This window comes from Lemur catta, chromosome 10 (genome assembly GCF_020740605.2).
Source record: "Lemur catta isolate mLemCat1 chromosome 10, mLemCat1.pri, whole genome shotgun sequence".
Classification (NCBI taxonomy): domain Eukaryota; kingdom Metazoa; phylum Chordata; class Mammalia; order Primates; family Lemuridae; genus Lemur; species Lemur catta.
This window is the reverse complement of record NC_059137.1, coordinates 59,609,703-59,624,978: the sequence shown is the minus strand read 5'-3', so window position 1 is coordinate 59,624,978 and position 15,276 is coordinate 59,609,703. Positions and strand designations below refer to the sequence as shown.

The following is a 15,276-nucleotide window of genomic DNA, read 5'->3' as shown; positions in this document are numbered from 1 at the left end:
TCAGCGTGGCGGCGCGCCTGCTCTGAGGCTCCTGCACACGAGGCCGTGTCGCTGTCGCCCTCCTGCCACGCTGAAGCGCAGCCAGCGGGAGCCCAGCCCCGTCCCCCCGCGCTCCTTGGGAGGTCGTCTGCTGCTCGGGGACTGCGGGGCCCTTTAGCCAATTAGAAAGTACAACAAAGCCTGGAAACTCCACGCGCACCGGTGCAAGCATGTGGGGCGAGACCATTTGTGACTATGAAGGTGTGGCAAGGTGTTGTGAGTGGCGCAAGGTCAGACATAACCAGGTCCTCGCACGTTTGTGTCTTTCCACAAGGTCAGAGTTTTACTGATGTTATTTCAATCATAAAAGCCAGGTGCTACCTGTAGTTCCCAAGGAAGCAATTCTTACTACTACTCATTCACTGAGCAAAGGAGGATACACAGACTCAAGCCAATCCACAAGCCAGTCTGTATTTCAAACCATACTAGTAGTATACTTAATAAATATATAAATGTTATAAAATTAAAATTTCCACATCAGAGTAACATTTAACATCAAGGGAAAAGGGGATGGGAAAATGGGTTAGCGAACCAATCCAAGGAGAGCAACACGGATATGAGTATGCTGGGCTGATTCAGACTGTTGTCAACATTTTGCAAAGCAGAGTACTTGATTTGGGCAGAACCTTCCAGGGCAGATGCCAGGTGCTGTCTTAAGTGACAATAAAACGGTATCTATGGAGACAGTCCTGTCTAGCTGGTGAAATCCTGATCTTTTATGGCCTTTGAGTTCTCTAGTGAGGACTACTAGTAAAGGGCTATGCCCTTATCTGGCTGGGTGTAGTCTTTATTGATTAGGCTTACATCTGGTCCCTGCTGGCATGATGCCTTTTGAAATATAAGACGGAATCTTTTTCTAAGATGGAGTCACTTATGTCGAGGGTGCTCTACATACAAGGCCTCCATCAGTGACTTACCATCTGAGTCGCTACATCCTAATTCATACTGGAGAAAAGTCGTTTGTGCAGTTAGTGGCTGTCATCAAAAATTCAACACAAAATGAAACTTGAAACATTTTGAACTCAAACATGAAATTCAGCAAAAACAGTAATATAGGCAATTTTGAAAATTTTAAGATCTTTAAGAAACAGCACCTGAAAATCCATCAATGCCAGCATAGCAAGGAACCACTATTCAAGTGCATCCAGGAAGGATGTGGGAAACACTTTGCCTCACTCAGGCTGAAATGACATGGGCAGGTCCAGGAGGCCTGTATATGTCAAAAGGGTGATTCCTCTGTGGCAAAACATGGACAGAACTTCAGAAATGTGGGAGAAACCCATGAAGAGGAAATACCATGGGAAGTATGTAAAAAAAAATTTAAATGCAAAAATTATCTTAAGCAACATATGAAAACTCATGCCCAACAAATGGATGTATGTCAATGCCCAAGAGAAGGCTGTGTTTAATCTCCAGAGCTACATTCTCTCTTTTCACGAGGAAAAACACCCATTTGTGTGTGACTATGCTGGCTGAGGCAAAATAATGAAGCAAAGTCTCACTAGGCATGCCATTGTGCATGATTCTGACAAGAAGAAAATGAAACTCAAAGCCATCTTGTGAAAAAGTTTGGTCTCTAGTCTCAGTGAACATATCCCTTCTAAAATGAAACAAGAGCAAGGCATCTTTGCCTAAAAATGGGGAGTTGCTAAACTGTATTAGAGAAGATGCACTTAACAGTTGCAATACTTACCCTCAACTAAATATCACATTGTTTTGTTTAAAGGACTACAAACCAATGAGCTTACATATTTTCTCTCAGAAGCATATTTTCTTTATGAAAATCACTGATGCAAAACAGTAACAACAAATAAGTATTTCCATCTATACTTGGTCAAAACCTACATCTTTATTATACCTCTGATGAGCAGTGCTAGGCACAGAGGATACAAAAATAAAAATGAGACATCATCAGAGGTTTCCTCCAAGAGGAAATGTCACTCTGGGAAGACACCCAGTGACTCTGGGATTATGCTGCCATCTCTGATTCAAGCTCCGATTCAAGGGCTCCTGGCCCTCAGAGAGACATGACTGCTGAGGGTAATAGCTTAAAGAAGGGAACCCCTGGCTTTTGGGCTGGATGCCTTCTGTGTGCCCCTCCAGGCCCACTCTCCACCTCCTATAAGCCTGCTTTGTGACCACAGAGGCTGACTTTATAGGCTGTTCCACCAGGCAAACTTGCACTCTGTCAAGGTGGTGGGATTTAGTGAGTTTTCACCAAGTGATGCTGCATAGCCAACAAACCCAAATTATTACAACAAATATCTCTTTCTGTCTCGTGTTACACAAGGGCTGAGGGTCAGAAGCACACCTGTGGCTCCACAGCTCAGCAGCAGGTGTGGGGACACTGCAGATCTGTTCCACACGTCTGTCTTCTCATCCAGGGACCCCCCCATGAAAGAATCACTACTGGGGCATACTGGAGGACACTGAGGTCAGGGCTTTTCTTTCCTGAGCTTCCTCCTTACCAGATTTCTGTGGGTTGGCAGATTCCCTGAATGGAATCCTTAGCAGCTGCCTGATAGTCCCTTCCTGGAGCTATGCTCTCTGGGCCCAGCCCCTGCTCCCTTTCCTTAACCTTTGGTTCCAGGATGCAGCACCATCCTTGAAAGAAATGCAGCCCTGCCAAAACCACGATCTTAGTCTGGTGGGCCTGGCATTGGACTTCTGACCTACAGAACTGGAAGATTACAAATTTGTATTGTTTTGAGCCACTAGGTTTGTGGTAATTTATTATGGTAGCCATAGAAAAGTAATACACTCTCTATCCTGTTTTTAGGAAGTGGAGGAAATCTTGAGCCTTGGGAGGCATGCTCCTGTGATACCTGAATCTAAAAAGAAAGCAACCACTGATTCTGTCAAGTAATTTAGCACTTGCTTAAAAACACTTCCTGCCTAAACTACTCTCCCTGAGATTGTGAACAACATTGCTCAAGATAAGACTATTTATCTAGGAAACAAGGAAATTTGCAGACTCTGAAACATCACCTACACTGGGGTGGAACTCACTGGTGAATCAGTCAAACAATAAACCCTTGTGTACAAGAAAAAATTAATGTGATCCTAGAGGGACAGCCTGACTGGGAAATGCCTCTGCATAGGGGAGTGAGATGGACAAACTGCCATAGTGGAAAAGAGTTGGGTGGGTCTCATGGTTTAAAGTTAGGTTATTGGTTTGGGATATTTCTTCCTTTTTAATGTGGGCATTGACAGCTATACATTTTCCTCTAAAAACTGCATTTGCCATATTCCATAGTATCGATATTTTGTGTTTAATTTTCATTCATCTCAAATTATTTCCTAATTTCACTTATAATTTCTTCTTTGACTCATTGGTTGTTTAAAAGTGTGTTAATTTCCTTATATTTTAAAATTTTTCAGTTGCCCTTTTGTTATTGATTTCTAATTTCATTTCATTGTGCTCAAAGAAGATATTTTGGAAGATTTTAATCCTTTTTTTTTTATTTATTAAGATTTGCTTTGTAGCCTAACATGTAGTCACTCCTGGAGACTGCTGCATGTACACTTGAGAAAAATGTGTATTTTGCTATTGTTGGGTGGAATGTTCTATATATGCCTGTTAGGTCTAGTTGGTTTATAGAGTTTTTTAAGTCCTCTATTTCCTTACTGATGTCTTGTTGTTCCAAATATTATTAAAAGTGGAATATTGAAGTCTCCAACTATTGTTGAATTGTCTATTTCTTTCTTCAATTCTGTCTGTTTTTATTTTGTGTATTTTGGGGCTATGTTGTTAGTTGTATACATGTTTATAATTGTTAAATTCTTTTAATGGATTTACACCTTTATATGTCCTTTGTCTCTTGTAAACAAAAATTTTGTTTTAAAGTCTATTTTATCTGATATTAGTGCAGCCACACCAGTTCTGTTTTGATTACTATTTGCATTGAATATCTGTTACTATCCTTTCACATTCAATCTATTTGTGTCACTGGATCTAAAGTGAGTTTCATATAACAATATATAGTTGGATCATGTTTTTATCCATTTTGCCAATCTCTGCCTTTGCATTGGGAAGACTTAACCCATTTACTCAGAAGGAAGGGCATACTTCTGCCATTTTACTACTTATTTTCTATATGTATTATATATTTTTTGTCCCTCAATTTTTCCATTACCATCTTCTTTTTTGATTGTTTTTTTCTAGTTACCATTTTTATTCCCTTCTCATTTCTTTTTCTGAATGTTTTTGTTTTATTCCTGATGATTACCCTCAGGATTACAATTAAAATTTTAACTTTGTAATAATCAATTGTGAATTAATACCAAGTTATTTTTAATAGTATATAAAAACTCTGCTCCGTTATAGCTCCATCCCCTGACTTTCTGATGTTTTTGTCACAAATTACATATTTATACATTATGCGTCCATCAGCATAGATTTTCAATTATTGTTTTATGCAGTGGTCTTTTAAATCATATAGGAAAAAAAGAAGAGTTGCAATTCAAAAATACTATAATATCCACTTTTATATTTACTAATGTAGCCACTTTTACCATTGTTCTTTATTTCTTCATATGGTTTGAAGTCAACTGTCTAGTGTTAATTTGAGACTGAAGGATTCACTTTAGCATTTCTTATAGAGCAGGTCTATTAGTGATAAACCCCCTGTTTTTATTTATCTGGTAATGTTTTAATTTCTTAATGTCTTAATTTCACCATTTTTGAAAAAATAGTTTTGTCAGATATAAAATTGTTGGTTGACAATGTTTTTCTTTCAGCCCTTTAAATGTCATTCCACTGACTTCTGGCCTCCGTGGTTTCTGAAGAGAAACTGGCTAGTAATCTTATACATGAAGATCCCTTTACATGGTGAGAAACTTCCCTCTTAATGCTTTCAAGATTCTCTTTGGCTTTTGACAGTTTGGCTATAATATGGCTCTTTTTGAGTTAACCTGCTTAGAGTTGAGTATCTTGTATGTTTAGAATCTTGTTTTTCATCAAATTTAGAATGTTTTTGAACACTATTTTGTCGAAAATTCTATCTGTTCCATTCTCTCTCTCCTTTCTCTACAGGACCCCCATTATACATATCTTAGTATGACTGATAGTGTCCTACAGGAGTTTTAGGCTCTGTTCATTTTTATTTTTCATTCTTTTCTCTTTCTGCTCCTCAGACTGGACAATCCCAATTGACTTATCACTGATTCTCACTGCTCAAATCTTCAATATTGCTTCCTGTGGCAGTAGCAACTTGCACCAGGAATGTGGGCTCCCATCTTCATAACTGTCATTGATCTGGGGGATGGGAGATGGAGAATGGCAAGTAGGCAATGTAAAATGCCACAGTGCTCTCTTACTGCAATGCATCAGCTTCTCCTTTCTTCATTAGGCTTTCCATGGTTGTATAAGCTTTTGACTTGATTGCAGAGTTCTGTGAAAGTTGATTCTGATGGCTTTTTTGCCAGCATATTAGTTGCTTTTGTGAAGAGATGGAACTCTGGAGTTTTCTACTTTGCCATTTTTGGTGACATCAATTGAAAGTCCAACTTACTTGATGGACAAGAATGTGTTTAATTTTATAAATGTTTTATGTGTACTTGAAAGAAGTATGTATTCTCCACTTGTTGGATTAAGTGTTATTTATATATCCACTTGACCCAGCTCATTAACTGTGTCAACCAAAATTTCTATATTCTTACAAATGTTTTTTCTGCTTGACAACTATCGGTTATGTATATGTATTAAATCTCTCACTGGGATGATAGATATGCGTATTTCCCCCTGTAACTATCTTTATTTTATGTACTTAGGATTGTGTTAATAGGTGTTTTTTAGCTTATATTTATTTCTTCCCAATGAATTTAATATTTTATCATTACTTGGTAACTTTTTTATCTTTAGTATATGTCTTTTTAAAAAAGCATACAGGTGGATCTTTTCTTTTCAAGTCTAATGATATTAGTTTTTTTGACTGGAAAATTTAATCCATGTAATGAGATTGTTGATATATTTGTGTTAAATCTCTTACATTTTATTTCTTCTCCTTGTATTGCCTTTCCTATGCTTTGTTCATCCTCCTTTCTTGATTTCTATTGGATAGACTGCTACTTTTTCTCATCCTATTTTTTGCCTCCAATAGTTCAGAAGTTAGTTATGTGCTCAGTTTCTATTATTCGGAAATTCTTCCTAGAAATTTTAATATACATACTCACTGTATCAAAGCCTAAAATTCAGCAATGTTTTTACCCCATTCCTGACCAATACAAGGTCCTTGGGAAGTCACCATTTCTCCAGACTTATAGGCTATTTTTGTCATGTATTTAGTTCTAGTTTGTTTGTTTATTTATTTATTTATTTATTTAGAGACAGAGTCTCACTCCGTTGCCCGGGCTAGAGTGCCGTGGCATCAGCCTAGCTCACAGCAACCTCAAACTCCGGGGCTCAAGCAATCCTCCTGCTTCAGCCTCCCAAGTAGCTGGGACTACATGCATGTGCCACCATACCTGGCTAATTTTTTTTTTATATATTTTTAGTTGTCCAGCTAATTTCTTTCTTTTTTTTTTAGTAGAGACGGGGTCTTGCTCTTGCTCAGGTTGGTCTCGAACTCCTGAGCTCAAATGATCTTCCCGCCTCAGCCTCCCAGAGTGCTAGGATTACAGGCGTGAGCCACCATGCCCGGCCCTAGTTTATTTTTTTTTAACACGATGTTATCATTATTTGCTGTCAATATTTGTTTAGCATTACCTCAATAGTTATAATACTTTTTGCACTTCAATTCTGCTTATATCTCTGACCTACCATTTGGGCTCATCTTCCTCTATGTGAAGTATATCCTTTAAAGTTTCATTTTTTTCAAAGTTTATTGGTAGCAAACCTTCAGTTTTATCTTTATTCTTTTAGGAATATAATAACACCACCAGATCTAGTATCCGCCTATGGCTTAGCAAAATTTTACGTAGTCACTTGTATACCTTGCATCTACCCTGAAAGGCGGGAGTTAGTGAGGCATATTTGGGATTTGGGAAGTAGCAGGGGAATCAGAGAGGAAGAACTATAAAGATCATGAAACCTGGGTGACTAAAAGGGGCAGCCTTGCAAAAATAACAGGAAAATACCTAATCTCACTATTTCCCCAGTAATAGTTAAAGATCAATCCTATGAGTTCTTTCACTAAAATGTACTCTGCAGGAGTTCTGTTTTGCATGAATTCTGAAGAAAGCTGAATGGATGGAAAAGAGATGTAAATCTCTTTCAATTTTTTTTTTTTTTTTTTGAGAATCTGCTTTTACAGATTTCTTGAGTACATAGCAGAAGAATTAGCTACAGGCTTAACCAAATCTCAAGGACAGAGTCATATCTCCTGTGATAATCCCTTCTCCGAGGAAAGGCAGGAAACCAACTTTCAGACTTTGACATCCTCGCAGTATTTGTTATCTATCTGCTGCCACATTTGTTATCAACTGACAGCCATCACTATTTTTTTCTCTCTTCGTCCCCCTTAAAATCAGTGAGCCACTTGGCTTCTCTGCTGGCATCTCCCTTCTCTTTCTTTGGAATGTCATGCCATCTCCCTGCTCTCTTCTCCCTACCACTTCTCTCTCTCTCTCTCTTTCCTTCTAAAGGATAAAATAAACTGTTTTACTTTTATAACTTAATCTCTGGATGAGAAATCTTTCTCCACTCATGCCATGAACACATAGCAGGCTTTCCACCCCAACAGTGACCATATTTCAGTGTTCACTTATTATTCTGGCTTAATTAGTAATAATAGTATTTTTTCATTCTCAGAAGTTTTGCAGTTCAGGTAATAAATTATGTGGCCACTTGAATAAAGTCTGTATGACACAACCCTTAGTTCTCCTGCCTTCTGGAGCCACACTTTCATCTGTATTCCGCTCAAATAGCTAAAGATTTTCACTTCTGAGTGGAATGGAGTAGCTGTGGCAGTCCAGTGTTACCACTGAGAATAGCCAGAAAGGGCAGAAAAGGAGAAAGCTACTGTAGAACTGAGGATGAGGGGCTAAGATTCCAAGGAGAGATTAGCTATCAGTTATACCTACTTTTCATTATACTTAAAAGGGCGCCTGCCAACTGTGTGTGCAGCAGGAGTCAGGGAATTTAGATTTTGCCTGGGCAGAAGGCTGCTGCTAGGAGACAAAGAATTTGGAAAAGACTCTGATGGAGTTGCAAGGCTGGAGAGACAAAATTGGAGACTCAAAGGGCCAAGATCCCAGTGAGAACAGAGAGCTGGAACACTAAACCTGCATATAATGAGTGTTTTCCTCAAAACATTTGCCAAATTATATATTTGGATGGGGGAAGAGACAAAAAAAACAAAAGAAAAACAAAAACAAAATCCAGCAATCCTCTTAAAAGCAGAGCTGAAGTTTTAGTAAGTTTTCACTTTTTTGTTTTAGATTTTTTTTGGCAGTCTTACTCTACTGAGGAGATAACAGTTATAGTTTATGATGGAGCTATGGGAAAATTAAATAATTTTTTTAAAAAAGAATTCATACAAAAGACAGAAGAAAAGAGAGAAAATGAAGCATAAACCAGAGGGACAAAATAGGAAAAAATAAATGAAGATAGTAGAAGTAAATCCAAAAATATCAATAATTATAGGACATATAAAGAGACTAAATGTTCCAGTTCAAAGACAAATGATTACCAAACTGGCAAAAACAAAACAAAACAAAAAAAAACCACAAGACATAACTATATGCTGTATATAAGCAACATATCTTAAATAGAAAGAAAGTTTGAAAGAACAAGGATGAAAAGAGATACATTATGCAGATACATTAACCAAAGTATGTCTGTAGAGCTCTGCTAATAATGGACAAAGTAGACTTTAAGACATGAAGCATAACTAAAGAGAGACATTTTGTAATAATGAAGGGTTCAATATACATCATAAAGACACAGTATCCATCCCTTGTAATCTCCCTAGTATTTGTAAGAATCCTCAGTAGGGCATGCTAATACCCCCTTGATCTTTACTTATCACCTCTCCCTCCCATTTATTGCTGTGCCAGTGAGGGAAACTTCCTTCAGTCCTGGAAGGGTTCGCTGGAAGATCAACTCACAATACAGCAGATTAATAAGAGAAAGAGATTTATTTTCTATGTGTATGGGGAGACTCACAGAGTGATTACCCAATATCCCAGTGGGGTCTAGAAATTTATATACTCTCATTTTAAATGGGAGAGGGAGATGAGGAATATAGGTAATTGTGTTTAGAGGCAATAAATGGTTACTAGGGAGAATGAATAGATACTTGGGAGAATGAATGGATGGGGGAAATAGATTGGCTCATAAATTACTCTCTTTGGAAATTAAATTAATCTGAGAGACAGGTAATATATTTAAAATGATCTAAGCCAGGTCTAGTTGCATTCTGGATCTTCTTTCCTGTAATATATTGAGATAATAGGAAGGGGAAGAGAAATCAACTGTTATTTTTGATGGACCCATCTGGTTGTATGCAGATAGAGGGAAAGCCCCTTCCAATGCCTGATGATCTCTACAGGCCTTAAATTAAAAATATTCATTATACCTAGAAGCCATATTTTGGGGTGAAATTTCCTGAGCTCCTCTGCTGCACACAGCTCAATTCCTGATTAGCTCTGGTCATTTCAGCATCCTGCCTGCTTGAATTGCTTCTTCAGGGCTTTATCCAAAGGGTGGACACAGCCATCTTCCTTCTTTCCACACAAACACAAAACTGTAGCTTGTAGCAGATGATTGCTCAGGTTTGGGGATACTGAAAGGGCATTACAGCACAAAAAAGGAAATAACTTAAAACTATGTAAAAGACCTCAATTTTCCTCAGTTCCTTGGTTGTTTTTTCCAAAAGGCATTTCATCACAGTCATACCTTTCCCAAGCCCTGATCAGCCACCTGTTGTTATCTCATTATCTCTTTCCCCTGGATTTAACAACCATAATGTTCTATCTATCCCTCATCATACCAAGAAGAAAACTAAAAACTTCCAATTATTTTATTTTACAGAACATTTTTCTGCCCCTTTGTTTCAAGCTCACCCTTCTAATCTTATGGGTTGGAGATTGTGGGGACTTACAAAAAGAGTCCCTTCTACAATATCCTTCTAAGTACAACCGCAGTCTTCCTTCACGGCAGATTATTTTTCTTATGTGCTGTTGAATTCCCTTTGCTAGTATTTTATTGAGGATTTTATATCTGTATTCATAAGGGATATTGGTCTATAGTTTTCTTTTTTTGTTGTGCCCTTTCCTGGCTTTGGTATGAAGGTGATACTGGCTTCATAGAATGTGTTGGGGAGTATTCCCCCTTGGGAAATAATGGAAGAATTTCTGCAGTATGGGTAGGTCTGGTAAAATTCATCTGTGAATCTATCTGGTCCCAGGCTTTTGTTGTTGTTGGAAGATTTTTTATTACTTCTTGAACCTCGTTGCTCATTATTGGTCTCTTCTATTTCTTCCTGATTGAGTCTTGGAGGTTGTGTGTTTCCAGGAATTTGTCCAGTTCCTCTACTTTTCTAGTTTATGTGCATAGAGATTTTCATAGTATTCACAGATGATGTTTTATATTTCTGTGCTCACAGTTGTACTATCTCTTTTATCATTTTTTTTTCTTTTTTTTTTAGAGACAGGGTCTCACTCTTGCTCAGGCTGCTCTCGAACTCCCGATCTCAGGCAATCCTGCCTTGGCCTCCCAGAGTGCTAAGATTACAGGCGTGAGCCACCATATCCAGCCCCCTTTTTCATTTCTGATTGAGCTTATTTTGGTCCTTTCTCTTCTATTCCTGGTTAATCTAGTAAGAGGTCTATCAATTTTGTTTATCTTTTCAAAGAACAAACTTTTTGTATTGATGCTTTGTATTTTTGTTTTGTTTTATTTTCCATTTTATTTAGTTCTGCTCTGATTTTTGTTATTTGTTTCTTCCGCTGGCTTTGGGTTTGGTTTGCTCTTACTTTTCTAGTTCCTTGAGATGTGATATTAAGTTCCCAATTTGTGATCTTCCTGTCTTTTTGATGTGGGCTATGAAATTTCCCCTTAGGGATGCTTTTACTGAGCCCCATAGATTTTAATAGCTTGTGTCCCCTTTGTTGTTCAGTTCAAAGAATCTTTTGATTTTCATCTTAATTTCATTATTGGTCCAATAATCGTTCAGTAGCCTGTTGTTTAATTTCCATGACGTTGTGTAGATTTGAGTGTTTCTCTTGGAATTGATTTCTAGGTCTGAGAAGATACATGGTATGATTTTGATTTTTTTAAATTTTTTGAGATATATTTTGTGGCCTACAATATGATCAATCTTTGAGAATGTCAGATGTGCTGATGAGAAGAATGTATATTCAGTAGTTTTGGGATTAGAATGTTCTATAAATGTCTGTTAGGTCCATTTGTTTTAGGGTCCCATTAAATCCAGTGCTTATTTATTTATTTTCTGCTTTGATGATTTGTCCAGCTCTGGCAGTGGGGTGCTGAAGTCCTCAGCAATTACGATGCTACTACTTATTGATTTGCTTGTCTCTAGTAGAATTTTTTAATGTATCTGGGAGTTCATGTGTTAGGTGCATATATATTTAGCATTGTTATATCTTCTTGTTGAATTGCTCCCTATACATTTATATAATGACCATCTTTTTCTTTCTTTATCATTATTGACTTAAACTCAATTTTATCTGATATAAGAATAGCTATACCTGCTCTCTTTTGGTTTCCATGTGCGTGAAATATTTTTTTTCCCTCCTTTCACATTGAGCCTGTGTGTCTTGTGGTTTATATGTGTTTCCTGGAGGTGGCAGATACTTGGGTGTTTTTTCTAATCCACTCAGCCAGCCTTTGTCTTTTGAGTGGCGCATTCAAACTGTTCACATTGAGAGACAGAATTGATATGTGGGATGCTGTTCTGTTCATCATGTTCGGTAGTACCTTATTGCTTTGTTTTCCCTCTTGTGGTATTGTTTTACAAGAGTTTGAGCTGAACCTTTTTGAGTGATTTTACACTGATGGGTATCTATTGTGTTGATTCATGTATAAAGCAGTTCTGACTATTTCCTCCAGGGCAGGTCTGGTCATGACAAATTATGGTCATGACTTAACTTCCCCATCAATTGTGAAACTTAGTTTTGCAGGATACAAAATTCTAGGCTGGCAGTTATTCTAATTAAGAAGATTTAAGATGGGTCCCCCCATTCTCTTCTGGCTTATAAGGTTTCCACTGAGAAGTTTGCTGTTAGCCTGATGGTTTTTCCTTTGTAGGTAAGTTGTTGCTTACATCTAGCTGCTTGTAGAATTTTCTCCTTCATTTTGACTTTGGCCAGGTTGATTACTATGTGTTTTGGAGGCATCCTATTTGCTATGAATCTTCCTGGTGTTTGATGATCATCTTGTATCTGGATGTCTGGATCTCTGGTGATATCAGGAAAGTTTTCCTTAATAATTCCCTCAAACAGATTATTCATGCTTTTAGCTCTTTCTTCTTCTCCTCCAGGGTTACCTATAATTTCTGTCAATTTGCTTCATATAGTCCATATCTAAGTGATTGCTCAGCCTTTTTTTATTCTCTTCTCTGCCTCTTTAAATGACTGGGTTAGCTCACAAGCCTTGTCTTCAAGCTCTGAGATTCTTTCTTCTCCTTGATTTAGTCTGGTGCTAAAGCTTTCTGCTGTGTTTTGAAATTTCCTAAATGACTCTTTCAATTCTTTAAGTTCTATTACATTCTTTCTTATGTTGTCTAGCTCTTTAGTGACTTTTTCATTAATTTCCTGAAATATTTTTTTGTCTTCTTGTTTTTTTTTGTTTTTGTTTTTTGTTTTTTTTGTTTTGGTTTTTAACTTTCTCTTCAATTTCATTCATCTTATTTGCCATCTGTATTCTGAACTCCATTTCTGTCATTTCAGCAATTTCCTTGTGGTTGAATTCCACTACTATAGCTCCATTGTGATCCCTTGGGGATGTTGAACTATTTTACTTTTTCATGTTGCCAGGGTTCTTTTGCACATTTCTTCTCATCTGAACCCTCTTTTCTCAACTCAGGGCTGATAGGTTTGCAGGGCACCTGTTTTTTTCTGGGAACTCTCCTATTTAATTAGAAGGGAGGTCCCTAGGTAGTGTTTTTTTCCACTACTCTTGAATGGTAATGCAGCAGGCGTGGGGCTTGTACACTAAAAGCCTATAATGCAGCATGATTAGTCATGCTCACCTGTGATTGCCACCGTTTAAGCCTGTGCTGGATGATCTTTGTGCTGGGTGTTGGATTGTTCCCCAGATAGTTGTAGGAAGTTCAAGTTGGGGCTGGGTAAGGCCCTCTCCCCAGAGACTGGCATTGTGGGGATTCCTCTTCCTGGGACCACCCCACAGAGGTGACAGTTGCGGCTGGATGAGGATATCTAGGCAGAGGTCATGGGTTCCCAGGGTGTGGCTGTTTATTTGAATCAGGTCCCGGGGTAATGGTGGCTTGAGGCTGGGGGATTCTCTGGTGGGGTGTTGAACCTTGGAGCAGTTCCATTGGCCCTGTAGCTGTCAGTGATGGAGACTCAGGGGTGCGGTCTTGAAGTCCAGGTGCAGCGTTGGAGTCTCAGGTGTGGTGTCCCAGGGCTCGTGGGAGCTCTGGAGCCACAGGGGCAGAGCCTTGGGCTCTGGCATAAGAGCCTGAGAGCCAGGACTGGGGAGTAGCCAGAAGCAGGTCTTCTGAGCAGGGCCGTGCAGGTGGCAGCTGTTCTGACCTGGAGGGTGGAGTCAGGTCCAAGCAGGCAGCAGCCTATTTCCACCTGGAGGGCAGAGGCAGTACTGAGCAGGCAGTGGGCTATTTGGACCACAAGGGCAGAGATATGACTGAAAGCTTGGCACTTGTTCACAAGGCTGAATCAGAAGAATGAGGACAAGTAGTTGAAGAGAAGGAAAGAGATTATTTATTACTTTGCCAATCAAGGAGGAAAAATGTAGACTATTGTCCCCAAATCCAATTTTCCTCCCCGCTAAAGGAAAATACAGAGCTTTTAAGGGGAGAGTTCTCAGGTTCAGGGTATTGTTGTTAACTACAGTTGATGGTTCTGATCCTTTCATCTCCAGAATCTGTTGGGACCCTCCCACACACTGGTCTGGAGCCAGGCTGGAGCTGCCCAGGATCTCCTGGGACTGCCTCCTGGTCCTCCTCATCTCTTGCAATGCAAAGAACAAAGAAAATACTCCCCTGGCCCTCCCAGCTGCTGGCCTTGGGCAGGGAAGCTGGTTCTAGTGAGAGACAGAAAACACATTTTTTTTCCTATTTTTCAGGCCATCCTCTCTGTTACAAAGGCAGAGTGAAGCTGGCAGTGGGCTGCTCTGACCTGGAGCACAGATCCAGGTCCACACACGTGGCTAGCTATTCCACTGTCTCAGGGACTACAGATGCCAAGTCATGCAGGTGGGGGTCAGTTCCAGTGGCCCAGGGACCATGGAGTTCTCCTTGCCCTCCCAAGACCTGCTGAAGCAGGTCAGAGCCTGTAGCACCCCAGGCAGCTCCTCTGCTCAGAACCTGTTGTGCTGGAGGGGAGGGGACCTTGGCTTCCAGTCACAGGTTATGGCTCAGAGGAACCTCCACTTATTCTGCTCCTTCCCAAGCCCAGTGGAAGTGATATAAATGCTACTGCTCCAAAGCTGAGTCCATGCTGACCTGGTATCACGCACCTGAGAGCACAGGATGCCATCAGCTGTACAAACCTGGGATCAGCCACTGCCAGATCCTTATTGTACCTGTTGTCCAGTGAAATGCCTCTCCCTGCTCCGTCTGTGCAGAGGCACATGGCGGTGGAGAGAGCCCTCTTACAACCGGGGCACAATGCCTGCAGGGTGAGAAGAGCACCCCAGCACTCTATCCTCCTAATCTTACCCACATGTAGATGCCTGCCCATAGATCCCTTTTTGTAGAATGTATGGCCCCATCACCTTCTTTTTCACACTGAGTGTCCCATGTTGCTTCTCTGTGATCTCATGATGTTCCTTCTGAGATCTATCTGTAGGTAGGCATCTGCCTGCAATTTACACTCCTTTCCTTAAGAGCAGTGTGCTTGTGGACTGCTTCTAGTCCACCATCTTCTTATCTCCTCCACCCTTTATTTTCTGCTACAGTTATATTTATTACAGATGCCAAAATAAATGGACAGAGCGTGAGTAGGGACAAAATTTATCATGAGGTAACAAGAAATGCAATCTACAGTGCAGAATTTGCTTTTGCAATAAAAGAAGTATCTTCTGTGAGATTTCTGAGAAGAATGGAAAGACGGATAACAATCTTTCCAGATCGG

At 39.5% G+C, this 15,276-nt stretch overlaps 1 pseudogene; it reads left to right on the top strand.

Moving 5' to 3' along the window:
- Positions 1–209: 209 nt before the first annotated feature.
- LOC123645693 lies at positions 210–1,742 on the top strand (annotated as a pseudogene).
- Positions 1,743–15,276: the final 13,534 nt, after the last annotated feature.